The following is a 15,025-nucleotide window of genomic DNA, read 5'->3' as shown; positions in this document are numbered from 1 at the left end:
AGTTGGGAAACCAGAAGCTGGACGCTCCAGCTATGAAAGGCTTTGTGTATTTCCATTATAAAAATATTTAAGTGAATATTTGCTCCATTTGTACCTATTACGTAATATATATACATATATTACTACAAAATATTCGCTTTAGCAGGATACTCAGTCTTAGAACTTGCACCGCAGCGGTAACTTTGACCTAATATAACTTTCTTAGTAGTAGTGTGATTTCCACCAAACTTGATAAGATCATGCTTTATATTATGACCCAACGTTTCTGAACAGACAGGTTTTAATTGGATACATTTTTGATTGTGTAAAATGCGACGCGTTCCCAGAGGACCCAACTATTGTTTCAATGTCCATAGTTCGTGGAAGAAAGAAGGAACCCAGAGGAAACTCTAGGTGAAGCATTATCACCGCAAAATTGTGTCTGGAGTAGGCTCCATAAATCCATAAATTACCGAAAAGCGGAAGAAATTAGGAAGGTTACAAACACCGCGGATAGAAGAAAGGAGAATTAACTTGGGAGCTAACTCCGCTCAGCGATGTAATATCTATTGGTGGTTCCATGAGGCAAGGGAGGGTCGGAGGCAGTTTTAGTGGGTAAAATTCCCACGTGCTGTTTGAAGATTTCCACTTCCTTAAAAGAAGACAGTAAACCGATTTTAATAAGGTTTTGTTTTACATATTTTCCTTAAAAATGGACAATTTTCAGTTGACGCCCCAAAAATCTTGAAGAAATCCTTTAGGCGGAAAATGATCATAATTGCCGATATTGTAAAAAGAACTGATCATTACACAAAAATAAATTATTCTTAATATCCTTGACAAGGTTACCATAACCATATACGGCCAATGCTCGATAGGGCAGAATGCGTCAACTATGCATAAATGCCTCCATCGCCGGTTTATGCCTCAACTTTTTTTTGATACGCATTTTCAGAACGTTCCATAGGTAGCCCATCTTAGGACAGTTGATTTCAGTACATATTGTCATCCTTTTATAAAGTGTAAGCTATCCACTGTCATTCCTGCCTATTAAACATCATCATCCGCGGTACAAAACCAGTACTCGGTTTAAGTCGCTAATAAGATTTTAAAAACATCCTGGTTTTGTATCCGTGTCCACCAATTTGATATCACAAGCCATTTTCTGGCATCCTCCTCTGTTCATTGAAGACAGGATCACGATTCTTTTACTTCCATAGATATTACCCCTTTCTTGGCTGCCTTACCTTTATCAATACGAGTTAGATGACTCGCTCATCACAGCCTATTGAGCCGGATTTTTTCCACAACTAAGCGGGCGTGAAATCGTTCATTGATTTCAAAAAAGATCCAGGGATCTGACTAGTACATCGACAGAGCATTGCTGACGAAGCCCTGAAGATTTCATCAATCTATTAACAAACCTGATAAAGTTATAAATATTTTTACCCTCAGAATTATCATACAAAGACTTCCTCAACTTTCAATGTTCTCCCTTCCGGATATCATATAAAGGAGGGAAAGAGGGAAATTTGATTTCCTACAGAGCGGACATGTTGGTGCGTTACATATTTTTATGAACTTCTCAACAACCAAAATATCGGCGAGTTGGAGGTCCTGCCAGCTGAATACCACGGACAAATATAATATATAAGAAACAATCTGTGCCATTCATTGGCTTAAAAGTCATAAGTCGCCAGGCGCCGATGAAATTACTGCCGAATTGGTTAGATATGGAGGCGACACCAAGTGGTTCATCAACTTATGCTCAAGGGGTGGGACAGTGGATCAATGCCTGACAACTGGCAACGGGGCATTATCTGCCGCTTACATAAAAAGGGAGATATCACGCAGTGAAGCAATTATAGAGTTATCACGTTGCTGAGTACCATCTATAACATATTCTCCATTATTGTGCTAGGCCGCTAGCCCCATACGCCCAGAACATTATTGGTTTCACTCCAGGCAAATGAGCAAGCGATCAGATTTTCTTTTTATAGCAAGTAATAGAAAACCTGTTGGAGTTTTTATATCAGTTGCATAATCTTTTCATCGAAATTAAGACCGCCTGTGATGGCCGCCTGGCATGAGTGCATTTAATACGCCGGCGAAATTGATGAGACTGACTAGGTTGACCCTGACCAATGTGCAAGGCCAAATGAAAGCAGCAGGATCACTCTCGAGACCATTCGACATCAATAACGGTCTAAAGCAAATGGATGACCCATTATGCGTCTTGTTTAACCAGGCCCTGGAAATACTGATCCGTGATGCTCAGGTAAATGCGAAAGGCACCACCCTCTTTAAGTCAACCCAACTATTGGCCTATGCCGACGATATCGACATCATGGGAAGAACGACCTGAGACATACAAACTGCCTTCAGCCAAATCGAGCAGGCAGCGTAAGATCTTGGGCTACAGATCAATGAGGGCAAGACAAAATATATGATGGCAACGTCAGCACCGAAATTCAACCAACCAACAACATCAAACCGCACTGGTTAAACGAGAATAATGAAGATAGGAGACTACAATTTTGACACCGTTGATAATTTCTCACGGTTGTTGGTAGCCAACAGAACCTACTTTAGCTTACAAACACTATTCCACTTGTATTCGTCGAAGACTTGAGTTGTTAAGAAGAAAAATTACAAACTCTTGATGAGAATGGACGATTCCGTAGCCTACATAATGGTGAAATTTATGAGCGATACCATGACCGCCTGTTTGTAGATAAAATCCGGCTCAATAGATTGTGGTGGGCGGGTCACTTAATCCGTATAGAAGAGGATGATCCAGTCCGGAAACTCTATGCCAAGACGCGCTTTTAGGGATATCGAGTTAGTGGACCTCGCGCTAAACTGATTTGTCTGGAGTATCTTAAAAAGAAAAGCGTAGACCGGATACCGGTTGTTGCGCCGTAGATGATGATTAAGAGCAACTTCATCAACGAGAACAACAGCGCCATGAGAGTCAAGTCTCCAGCGCACGCAATGAGATGCCAATACTTACAACCTTACACCTGTCAATACATTTTACAGTTTGAACGCTTCGCTTCGTTTCCGCCATTTTATCATAACTGATAGTAAAGTCGTGCCCAACGAGACCGTGACCCCTCAACATAGGCGTTGATTCCTGTCCTAAAAATCAAATTACCGCCGAAAGAACGCAAGGAACACATTTGTCCGCCGCGGGGAAAGCAGAACAGGTCGAAAACCGGAAGCTCGACGTTTCAGGTATGAAAGGTTTTGTTTATTTTTGATGTGATACAGGATACACGATGGTTTGATTTAAATATTCCTCGTAGTATATACTGGTTGAATATTCAATTCGATGTGGTACTGACATTTTATCTCAGCCGGAGTAGTAATTTTAAACTTAAGATTTTAACCTTCTATAACCTTGCCAACAATAGTGGGATTTCCACCAAACTTTCTCAGTATAATGTTTTATATTAGCAAATTTGACCGAACTAGGGTGAACTTAGGTGGGATTCGTACTGAATTTTCAAAATATAGTAATACTCTATTACTAACCTGATTTGAGAGGTTATCGCAATAAAAAGTGTATCGAGGCCTAGGTACTGTATCCATGGACGACTAGATTTTTTTCCAGATTTCTCGGTTAAGTAGTTGTTGAGAAAGGATCCTTAAAGTAATTGACCCTTTTCGGACCATTGCACTTCTCCCGTTTGTAACCATTGTCAAAGATAATATCCGAAAGTACTAATCAAGGACTTCCATTTCATACTGTGGTGACTGTAATCTATGCAAAATAAATTGGTCTTTTACTTGTATGGGGACTCCGCTTACTCGAGTCCAGAGTCAGTAGTCACCGCACATATGAGGGTGGTATCAAATACTGCCACCGAGGAGTACACACACAGCGATCATCAGGCTATTATCTTCCAACCCTCGCATAGGAATTACATGAAGCCATCAAACAGAATAACGATGAAGTGAATAACCAATAAATTTGAAACAGAAATGTTAGCGGAGGTACTCATGGAAGACACATCATGATATTATCAGGAAGCGTACAAGAAAAAGTTTCCCAGGTCGCGAAAAAATTGCAGCCGACATGCGGTGCCTCTATGGATTGGCGTAGAGCTTTCCGAAAACACAATCTTAGTTTCTGGTGGAATTCAAAAACGTCGATCCCAGCGCAAAAGAAACCTGAATTCGTGAAATTACACGTGTAATATAAAAATGCGAGAAACAAACTGCAAGTAGCTCTGATTCATGGGAAGCGCATACAGGTCGGTGATGTCATCATTCAAGGGCAAATATTCCCCACCAATTCATCGTCATCATCATCAACGGCAACCGGTATCTGACATTTTATCTCAGCCGGAGTAGTAATTTTAAACTTAAGATTTTAACCTTCTATAACCTTGCCAACAATAGTGGGATTTCCACCAAACTTTCTCAGTATAATGTTTTATATTAGCAAATTTGACCGAACTAGGGTGAACTTAGGTGGGATTCGTACTGAATTTTCAAAATATAGTAATACTCTATTACTAACCTGATTTGAGAGGTTATCGCAATAAAAAGTGTATCGAGGCCTAGGTACTGTATCCATGGACGACTAGATTTTTTTCCAGATTTCTCGGTTAAGTAGTTGTTGAGAAAGGATCCTTAAAGTAATTGACCCTTTTCGGACCATTGCACTTCTCCCGTTTGTAACCATTGTCAAAGATAATATCCGAAAGTACTAATCAAGGACTTCCATTTCATACTGTGGTGACTGTAATCTATGCAAAATAAATTGGTCTTTTACTTGTATGGGGACTCCGCTTACTCGAGTCCAGAGTCAGTAGTCACCGCACATATGAGGGTGGTATCAAATACTGCCACCGAGGAGTACACACACAGCGATCATCAGGCTATTATCTTCCAACCCTCGCATAGGAATTACATGAAGCCATCAAACAGAATAACGATGAAGTGAATAACCAATAAATTTGAAACAGAAATGTTAGCGGAGGTACTCATGGAAGACACATCATGATATTATCAGGAAGCGTACAAGAAAAAGTTTCCCAGGTCGCGAAAAAATTGCAGCCGACATGCGGTGCCTCTATGGATTGGCGTAGAGCTTTCCGAAAACACAATCTTAGTTTCTGGTGGAATTCAAAAACGTCGATCCCAGCGCAAAAGAAACCTGAATTCGTGAAATTACACGTGTAATATAAAAATGCGAGAAACAAACTGCAAGTAGCTCTGATTCATGGGAAGCGCATACAGGTCGGTGATGTCATCATTCAAGGGCAAATATTCCCCACCAATTCATCGTCATCATCATCAACGGCAACCGGTATCTGGTCTATGCCTGCCTTAATAAGGAACTCCAAACATTTTGCGCCGAGGTCCACCAATTCGATACCCCTAAAAGCTGTCTGGCGTCTTGACTTACACTATCGTTTCATCTTAAGCAGGGTCTGCCTAGACTTCTTTTTCTACCATAGATATTGCCCTTATAGACTTTCCGGGTGGGATCATCCTCATCCATACGGATTAAGTGACCCGCTCACCGTAACCTATTGAGCCGGAATTTATCCACAATCTGACGGTCATGGTATTGCTCGTAGATTTCGTCATTATGTAGGCTACGGAATCGTCCATCCTCATGTAGGGGGCCAGAAATTCTTCGGAGGATTCTTCTCTCGAACGCGGCAAGAGTTCGCAATTTCTCTTTCTAAGAACCCAAGTTTCCGAGAAATACATGAGGACTGGCAAGATCATTGTCTTGTACAGTAAGAGCTTCGACCCCATGGTGAGACGTTTCGAGCGGAACAGTTTTTGTAAGCTGAAATAGGCTCTGTTGGCAGCCAACAACCGTGCGCAGATTTCATCATCGTAGCTGTTATTGGTTGTGATTTTCGACCCTAGATAGGAGAAATTATCAACGGTCTCAAAGTTGTAGTCTCATATCTTTATTCTTCCCGTTTGACCAGTGCGGTTTGTTTTTGTTGGTTGGTTGGTTTTTGGGGCGGACGTTGCCACCATATATTTTGTCTTGCCCTCATTGATGTGCAGCCCAAGATCTCGCGCCGCCTTTGTATGTCTCGGGTCTTTCTTTTCATGATGTGGACATCGTCGGTACAGGCCAGTAGTTGGGGCGACCTGAAGAGGATCGTACCCCTCGCTCAGCATCACTGATCCCTTTCTTCCGGGCCAGGTTAAAGAGGATGCATGACAGGGCATCCCCTTGTCGTAGACCACCAACTGCCTGTCCTAAATTGTTGCGGAAGATAGTCAACACTTTCTTCCCAGAATATATAAACTATACAAGTTTTCCTGCAGTACATGTAAAACCTAACAAAATTTTCTAGATATAGCGAGAAAATTCGCTGGAAATAAGACCGAAAGTGGCAGTCAGGACAGCACCAGGTATGCTTGTTTTTACGCCATGCTATATGGATGGAGAATTTCTCCGAGCAGTTGAAACTAGAAAAGCTGATACTCATTCCGAAGCTAGGTAAACCATGTTTGGTTATTTACCATTTGCAAACTATATGAAAGAGCAATATATAACAGATTGCTCGCTATTTCGGAAAAGGAAAGATGTGTTTCTGGTAAGCAATTCCAGTTTCGTAAGGGAAGATCAACCATCGACGCAATCAACATTGTGATTAGCCTGGCTCGGACTGAAGATGGAAAATCATAGAGATCCTAACTGAACTCCAGGCCCCGAAATATGCCGTACATGTGTGGCATTGTTGTTGAATTTCTTCTTGGGAGAAGACTGTATTGTGACTCGGACGACGGACTGAAATTATTTCTGATAACCTGCAAAGTGCTACAGGATTCTATCCTAGGTTCTCTACTCTGGTTAATTATGTACAATGTAATGTTAACGCTACGCCTTTCTAACAGCGTGATAACCATTGGCTTTGCAGCTGATATTAGGAGAACAATAGTTTGAACCTAGAATCATTATAGGAAATCAATTCCAGGTTGAAAAATTCCGGTTTATTACTTGCTGAACATAAAAGATACAACTGTCAAAACTAAAGTTGGCGAACAAATAATGTACTCCCAATTATCGTTGAAATACTTGAGAGTAATGATTGACGGTGATAGCTGAGTGCTTAGAGCGCATGGCTGTCGTACGGTAGGTGGCGGTTCAAATCTCCGTGGGGGCAGTGGGATTTATATCGTGATTCGCCGGATACCAGTCGACCCAGCTGTGAATAAGTACCTGAGTTAGTTCCCTGCTACTCTACCCAGCTCTAGTTTGAGCAACTGTTCTGGAAAAAAATTAAACTGCAGAGAACTAGGAATGGCGCATCAGGTAAGTGCACTTCGGGTATCCAATGCTCATTGAAAAACATTAGGAGAAGCAGCATATAGTATGTACTGTCTTAGCAGGGATACTCCCTATAAACATCTTGGCGAATGAATGTCGGCGTATCTACAACATAATTTATGGAACCGGGGGGTCTAGCGTATTTCAACCGCAGTTAATACGGTGGGAATCTACCACAGGATGACAGAAGAAATGAAATAAGCCGTTAGGCAAACCGCACCATTCCAGACATTCGAAGATGGTTTGAAAGAAGATACGGCGAAATAAACTACGACCTAATGCAATTCTTGGACGAGGATGAAGGTTATCGTTTTTATCTCCATCGATTTGGTGATGTGTGTAACGTAACCTAAAATGCAGGGCCTATTATATTTGATTGCCCCAAGTTTACCGCGCACTAAGCAAGATTAAAGGCGGCCGCAGACTGGCGCTTGACACCCGAAGACATTGTGGAGTTTATGTAGAAGTCACCGGAAGTTTGGAGCCAAATTATAAAGGAGCTGAAAACTATTCATCAGCAACTTAGATAGGAAGAATTGAGAAGAAAATAAGAAAGGGAGAAAACCATAATGAGTCGCAGACATTAACTGATCTGGCTCCGTGATGCGATGCTTGATAACAATCCCATACAGACAGCCCAAAAAGAAGGATGTGATTTTAGTGAGTAAGAGTCTCACAGCCTGCAGAAGGTTTTGAATTTGTACACCTTCCAGCAATGAAAAAAGGGCAGATAGACAAACCGACAGACAGACATTGAATTGATAGAGTTTTTTTTTCACACAAACCCTTAAAATATGACGGCTTGACAGCGTGCGTGGAGCCTTCAAACGCCTGAGCACTGCGATCGAGAGGCAAGTTCCATGACGGATGGCATACTCAATCCATGCTTTTCCTGCGTCAAATGTACAATAAGGTGCGGCTTTTGGGGTCCTCACTCTCCCTTAGCATCCTCAGGCCATTACTTTGGAAGATGCTCATTTATTAATGTGACTTTTGCGGGTTTATAAAGGAAAAGGGGTATAGTAGGTCCTCAAATCAAGAAAAAAATAGCTACAAATCATGGCTTATTAATTCGTTTATGAAATAAGTAATAAATTTAAAAGTCAGAATAAAAATAAAAAATCGAATAGAACAAATAATAAAAAAACTCCACCGTGGCCGATCCAAAGTCTGGTTGTGAAAGGAAAAGGGATGGGTAGCTTCAGTCTTAATAGCTGTACGGAGCCGCAGCGTTCAAGCAACCGCAGCGTGAGGAAGGTGCATGAACCTGCAGATTACTCACTGAGGAAGCTGTCACCATACTTGGTAGTTAGGTATAAAATACAGATCCATCAACTGAGAAGAAGGAGAAATTTGCGGTCCCGTGCGGATAATCGTGGAGTCGCCCAACTTAGTAATTGAGTCGGGCTTCCGTAACGGATGGCACAATCGAAATCGCTAATCGTGAGGTGGTTCGACATCCAGGCGCCAAAATGACCAGGAACATTGCTCCTCGATTAGTAAATGCAATCCCTTGTCAGATTGTCACTAGCCCATGAGAGTGGAATTATACATACGTCGCAAAGTCGCACACACTGCAATCTCATATCAATACGAATAATGAACGATCTACCGGGCTATCAAATTGTTCACGCATTTGCGCAACCCGAATGACGTGGTAGTTCACAACGTGTTTGTGATGCATAAGCCAACGTCCCAAATTCTAAATCTTCCGAAGCATCGGTCACCTTGCCGATGTCTGTGGCTTGGTTGCGAATTCTCGCCAGCGGTAATGCAGACAAATATGTTGCTTTATATCAAGAGCATAGCAGGCTATGATCGCATGCGCATGGGTAGAAGTGCGAGAGGGGCATCCTAAACGAATGAATATCAAAGTTGAGGAGGCAATCCAATTTGACGAAGTTGACGTCCTCGGCAACCCTTCATTCTGGCCTGAAGGTGTATTCATCAAGCCATACAAGCGCCCCAATTCGCGGGTAAATTTCTGGGCAACCCGCCTGCCTCGCCGAGCTATATAACTGAATCCGTGTTCACTGTCCGTCTGTTTTGACAGAACGTTAGGGGTTTAAGAACCAAGCTGGGGGCTTTCAATTTATCCGCGCTGGCTCAGCGACACCATGCCATCTGTATCTCCGAAACTTGGCTGGACGATGCCATATTAAACTCCGAGCTCCTCGAAGGGTACTCAACTTTTCGCTGTGACAGGGACCGGGATGCTTCTCGTGATTCCACCGGCGCAATCCTAATTGCAATAAAACATATACTCCCCGCCGAACTCGTCTTCTCCTCCTCTGGCTTCCATTTGATTGTGTTGCTCTTCATGTCTCTCTGCCCAACCTCTCCCATTCTTCCCTCCTACTTTCAATACCACCAAAAACTCCTTGGCCCGCACTCTCGATCTCTTCCTTTCCAACTTCCCCGAGTGCCACCTCTCTTTATTTCCTTGCACATCTCCGTATGTCAAAACTGACGCTCACCACCCCCCGGTTGAATTTAAAGCGGAGCTCCCTTGTTCAAAACCCAAAACCAAGCATAAACCCACTAAGTTCAACTTCCGCAAAGCCAATTTTGACGGTCTGAACTCAGCTTTAGCATCTTTCAACTGGATACATATGTTAAGCAACTCATCGTGTGCTCAAGCTCTTAACACCTTCTACAATATCCTCACTCATCTCCTCTCCTGTTATGTCCCTTCTTCCTCTCCCTGCCTACGTTCGTACCCAACTTGGTTCACAACGGAAATTCTTATTAACATTCATTTGAAACATACACTGCGGAAGAAGTTTCGGGCTTCTAAGAATGACGCCGACCTTGCTCACCTTTCATAACTGCAGACTTCTCCGAATATCTAGCCATTCCTCTCCTTACGCCTTCCTTGGTTGAGTTCCTTATTGGTAATCTTGACCCCAATGTCGGACCTGGCCCCGATGGACTTCCTAATCTCTTCCTTTCTTTGCTGTGAACTATCGCCCCATTTCTTTTCTCTCCCCTTGCTCCAAAATCCTGGAAAGATACGTGAACGACTAGATGATCGCGCATTTCGGTTACCTCATTGTCAAAGAGCAGGATGGTTTCGTGAAACTTCGCTGCTAAATGCTTGAATTCACGACAGGACTGTGCTCTCTTACAGTACAACCTTGATAATTTAATCCGTTAGTTTTCGGTCAACAAGCTAATACTGAATGTCGACAAGTGCCACTGGATTCGCTATTCCCTTAAACCCTCCCCCACATCCTTTTCCTATTCTCTCAGTGGACAACCCCTTTCACTCAATTCATACTTCGTTGACATCATCAATAGAGCTTCCAAAATGTCTGGTTTTATCCTACGTTCCTCCTCCGACTTTACCTCATTCCAGCCCTCCTTAACACTCTTCAATTCCCTTGTCAGAAACATCTTTGAATGTTTTTGTGTAGTCTGGTCCCCCTATCACATCCGTGACTGCCGCGCTCTTGAAGCTGTACAACGCAAATTCACCCAGACCCTCTTTTACAAAAAGAACCTTCCAAGAGTGGATTATCCGTCACGACTCCGCACCCTCAATCTCCCCCTCCCTACAGCAACGCCGCATCTTCCTTGATATGTGTGCTCTTTTCAAACTCTGCAATTATCCGATGGACTGCTCCGCCAACTCGGATATTACTTCCCGCATCACCTCGTCTCATAACACGCGTAGTGCGGACATTTTTGATGTACCCTTCGCAGAGCTCGAGATTTACTTTCACTCTCCGATCCCGAGGCTTTGCCGGTCCTACAATCCCCTACAGCTTGGGTCCTTTGACTCTATTTCCCTCTCTAGCTTTAAGCGTAAAATAAGCCATTCACTTGCTCCTCCCTCTGAGGACAATATGTAATAAGGAAATTGATTTCTGTGAATTGTCTTCATTAAATAAATAAATAAATAAATGGTCGGCAGAAAAGGCTATAAGTGGGAATCCAAGAACCTATCAACTCTACTTGAATCAAACTTGCGACCGAGGAAAGAGGTGAATTTGATCAAGATGGGCGACCCTACTGCTGAATAAGACGAAAGCCAAGCCAAAGGAAGAAGGAAAACTCGAACCGCAACCATCAAAACCTCAGTGGTTACCTTCTTTTCTTTCTTTTGTTGCCAGCGCGAGGAATCGATTAAATTGGATCTTGTGAAAAACATAAATCAGCCCCGAAGGTTGAAAACGATTTGGGATATAAGGACCAGCCACTATCTAGATCAAAGCATCGATTTGCAGTGATCTCTTGAGATAATTCACCTGGCTTAACACGGAGGCCTAGTGCCCTGATTTGAATGTAGCAATCCTGACCCCGTGGTTGTTATTCCAAACGATACTTTTCATTCGAGTTATTTTTGCGGATTTTATTTCATGTGATCGCCATTATAAAGTTATTCTAAAGTCTTATACGAAGTGCCAACAATTTTTTTTGAGTAATTGAGTGTAATTGAGTATACACAATAAACCCCTTACAATTATTAACTAGTATACGTACTGCGGTCAAGCAGTGCACTGCAGGATATACTGACGCGGAACATAGCTCCCTAAGGCCAACCTATCTCTCTCTCTGAGGATGAGCTGTCTCTCCTCTGGTACAGTGCGTGGCTTTTCAGGGGCCAAGCCTCTCGCCTACCAAGACCGTTAGTGAGCGGTGATAGCCACACCCTATACGAGGTAACCCTTTAATTAGCTACTACTACTAATTAGACCTTACCGTGTTACAGGAGGCTATGGCACGGCAAAGCGCCATGTCGGAGGAGGGGGGTGACACTCCGACAGTGGAGAAGAGCTCCAAACAATGACGGAGCCAATGGCCAGCATTAAGATAGCCAAGATAAACCTCCACCATGCGAGAGCTGCATCTGCAGTAATTGCAAGGGCAAGTACCAATGAGAACACATTGGAATAGTGCTGGCTCAGGAGCCCTGGGTGTACCGGGGGCAGTTTCGCGGTCTGCAAAGAGGAAGCATGCAGGTAATTTGGGACTCCTTTTCTGAAAACCTTGCATAGTTCTCAAACGTAATTTAAAATACATGCGTCTTTCACAGTTCTTAACCGTGGACCTTGTGGCTATCCAAGTCTCATTGGAAGCCGGGAGGAGCACTCGAGAGGCAGTTGTGGCATCGGCATACTTCCCAGGAGACGAAATCCGGGCTCCACCGGAACAAGTCGCAAAACTGACGAAGTATTGCGAGAAGAGGGCGTTACCACTTCTTCTCGGCTGCGATGCCAACGCCCACCACGAAGTCTGGGGAAGCAGCGACACCAATCGTAGAGGTGAGTACCTTCTTGAATTTATTCTTAGCAATAAGTTAGAAATATACAACGTAGGGAGCACTCCAACATTTGTGACCAGCACCAGACAGGAGGTACTAGATATAACTCTAAGAAATACTCTAATGAACGGAATGGTCAAGAATTGGAGGGTGTCGGATGAACCCTCTTTATCTGATCACAGGATAATCAGATTCGACATTGAGGGTAACTCCGAAATAAAAAGAATAATAAGGAATCCCAGGAGAACGGATTATGAATATTACGCAACGCACTTGAGCAACAACATTGCCCACCTTCAAGGGGGCGGTGACATCAGGAGCGAACTGGAATTAGAAACGGTGATGGAAAACTTCAACACAATCGTCATTGACGCATATAAGGCCAGCTGTCCGGCTAAGACAATTAAGTTATCAAGGGATGTACCATGGTGGAACAAGAACCTAGCCAGAATGAGAACAGAGGCACGACAACTCTTCAACCGGACAAAACAAACCGGGGGCTGGCAGAGGTATAAAAGTACACTGACTGCGTATATCAACACGATCAGGGAAGCGAAACGGAACAGCTTCAGGGAATTCTGTGAAGGGATCGAACAGATCACACAAGCATCCAGGCGGTACAAGGCTGTAGCCAACGACGGGGGAATATCCTCTGTCTGCTTGAAAAAGGAAAATGGGACATTTACCGAGAATGAGGAGGACAAGGTACACCTGCTTCTCAGAACTCATTTTCCGAGGTCCTACCCCACGGTAGCAGGCGACAACATTCTGCCTAACACCCCAATAAGGAATAAAAGGGGAAGGAAGGAGAGCTGCAAGCTAGCAAAGGAGGTATGCTCAGAAGCTAGGCTAAGGTGGGCAGTGGGAACTTTTAAACCACTGAAATCTCTCGGAGTAGATGGCATTTTCCCAGCACTTATCCCGAGAGGCCTAGGAATTATCTTAGAGTCTCTTCTGAGGGTGGTAAGAGGGAGCATAGCACTGGGATACATACCAAGGGCATGGAGACGAGCAAAAGTGGTCTTTCTTCCGAAAGCGGGTAAAAAGGATCCTTTTCAACCTCAATCTTTCAGACCAATTCACCTAACATTGTTCGTACTCAAAACGTTGGAGAAGGTCATAGACAACTATATTAGAACTAACGTTCTAAAGCGTAATCCCTACATCACTGTCAGCACGCTTACCGGGCAGGACGGTCAACTGAAACTGCTCTGTATCAGCTGACAGAGGTACTATGGGATGCCATAGAAACGAAAGAAATTGTATGAAATTGTATATCGAAGGAGCATTCGACAACACATCGCACACAGAAATACAAGATGCCCTGAGCCATAAAGGAGTGGGAAACACCCTGACATTCTGGATGGGCAAAATGCTAGACAGCAGGCAAATAGAGGTACCGACAGGTACAAATTGTATTATCATGAACACCACTCAAAGCTGTCCACAGGGTGGGGTACTGTCGTCGCTGATGTGGAGTATTGTAGTAGATGAACTCCTGGACGTGTTAACAATACTGGAATACAAGTCCAGGGTTACGCGGACGACATTGTTTTAATCTGTAGGGGCAAATATGAAAATACCCTATATGATAGAATCCAAACTACACTAAGGGTTACTAGTGTCCGGTGCAAGAAGGTGGGACTGCGGATCAACCCAGCCAAAACCACCATAGTACCATTCATTAGGAGACGTAAGCTGGATCACCTGAGAGCCATAACATTACATGACATGGAGGTGAAACGAGAAACAGAGGTCAAATACTTGGGAATCACGCTAGACCAAAAATTACTCTGGAAGACACATGTCGGAAACACTTGTCGGAAAGCCACGAGGGCTCTGATGACTTGCAAATCCATAGCAGGAAATAATGGGGTTGCAGGCCAAAGATACTACTTTGGATATATACTGCAATAGCAAGGCCAATGATTACTTTTGGAGCGGTGATCTGGGCAGCAAGAACCGAACTCAGAACACAAGCCAGGGAACTACATAAGCTCCAAAGACTGGCTTACGTGTGTATCACAGCAGAGGGAGCGGGTTCCGGTGTCATTGGTCCAAGGAAAATGTACTTTGAGCCAATGGGCAGGTACACTAGCATATTCTAGGCGGAAATATACACCATAGACAAATGTGCCTCCTTTAATCTACAAAGGAACTACAGGGGGCAGAACATAGCTATTTTCACCGATAGCCAAGCAGCTGGTATGGGCATGCCTTGAGAGATTGAATACACTCGGCTCATCCAACAAGGTCTGGATACTTTGGGTTCCAGGCCATGCTGGGTTGGGAGGCAACGAGGCAGGGGACCAACTAGCCAAGAAGGGAGCAGGGATGCCTTTACACGAGCCAGAACCCTTCTGTGGGATCGGAAACGGTTTCATGGCTATGATTCTAAGAAATGAAGAAGAACGGTTGAGGGAACTATACTGGGCGGACCTACCGGGGGCGGAACAGTCCAGGGT

This window comes from Hermetia illucens, chromosome 4 (assembly GCF_905115235.1).
Source record: "Hermetia illucens chromosome 4, iHerIll2.2.curated.20191125, whole genome shotgun sequence".
NCBI lineage: Eukaryota > Metazoa > Arthropoda > Insecta > Diptera > Stratiomyidae > Hermetia > Hermetia illucens.
Note: the sequence above shows the minus strand (reverse complement) of the source record.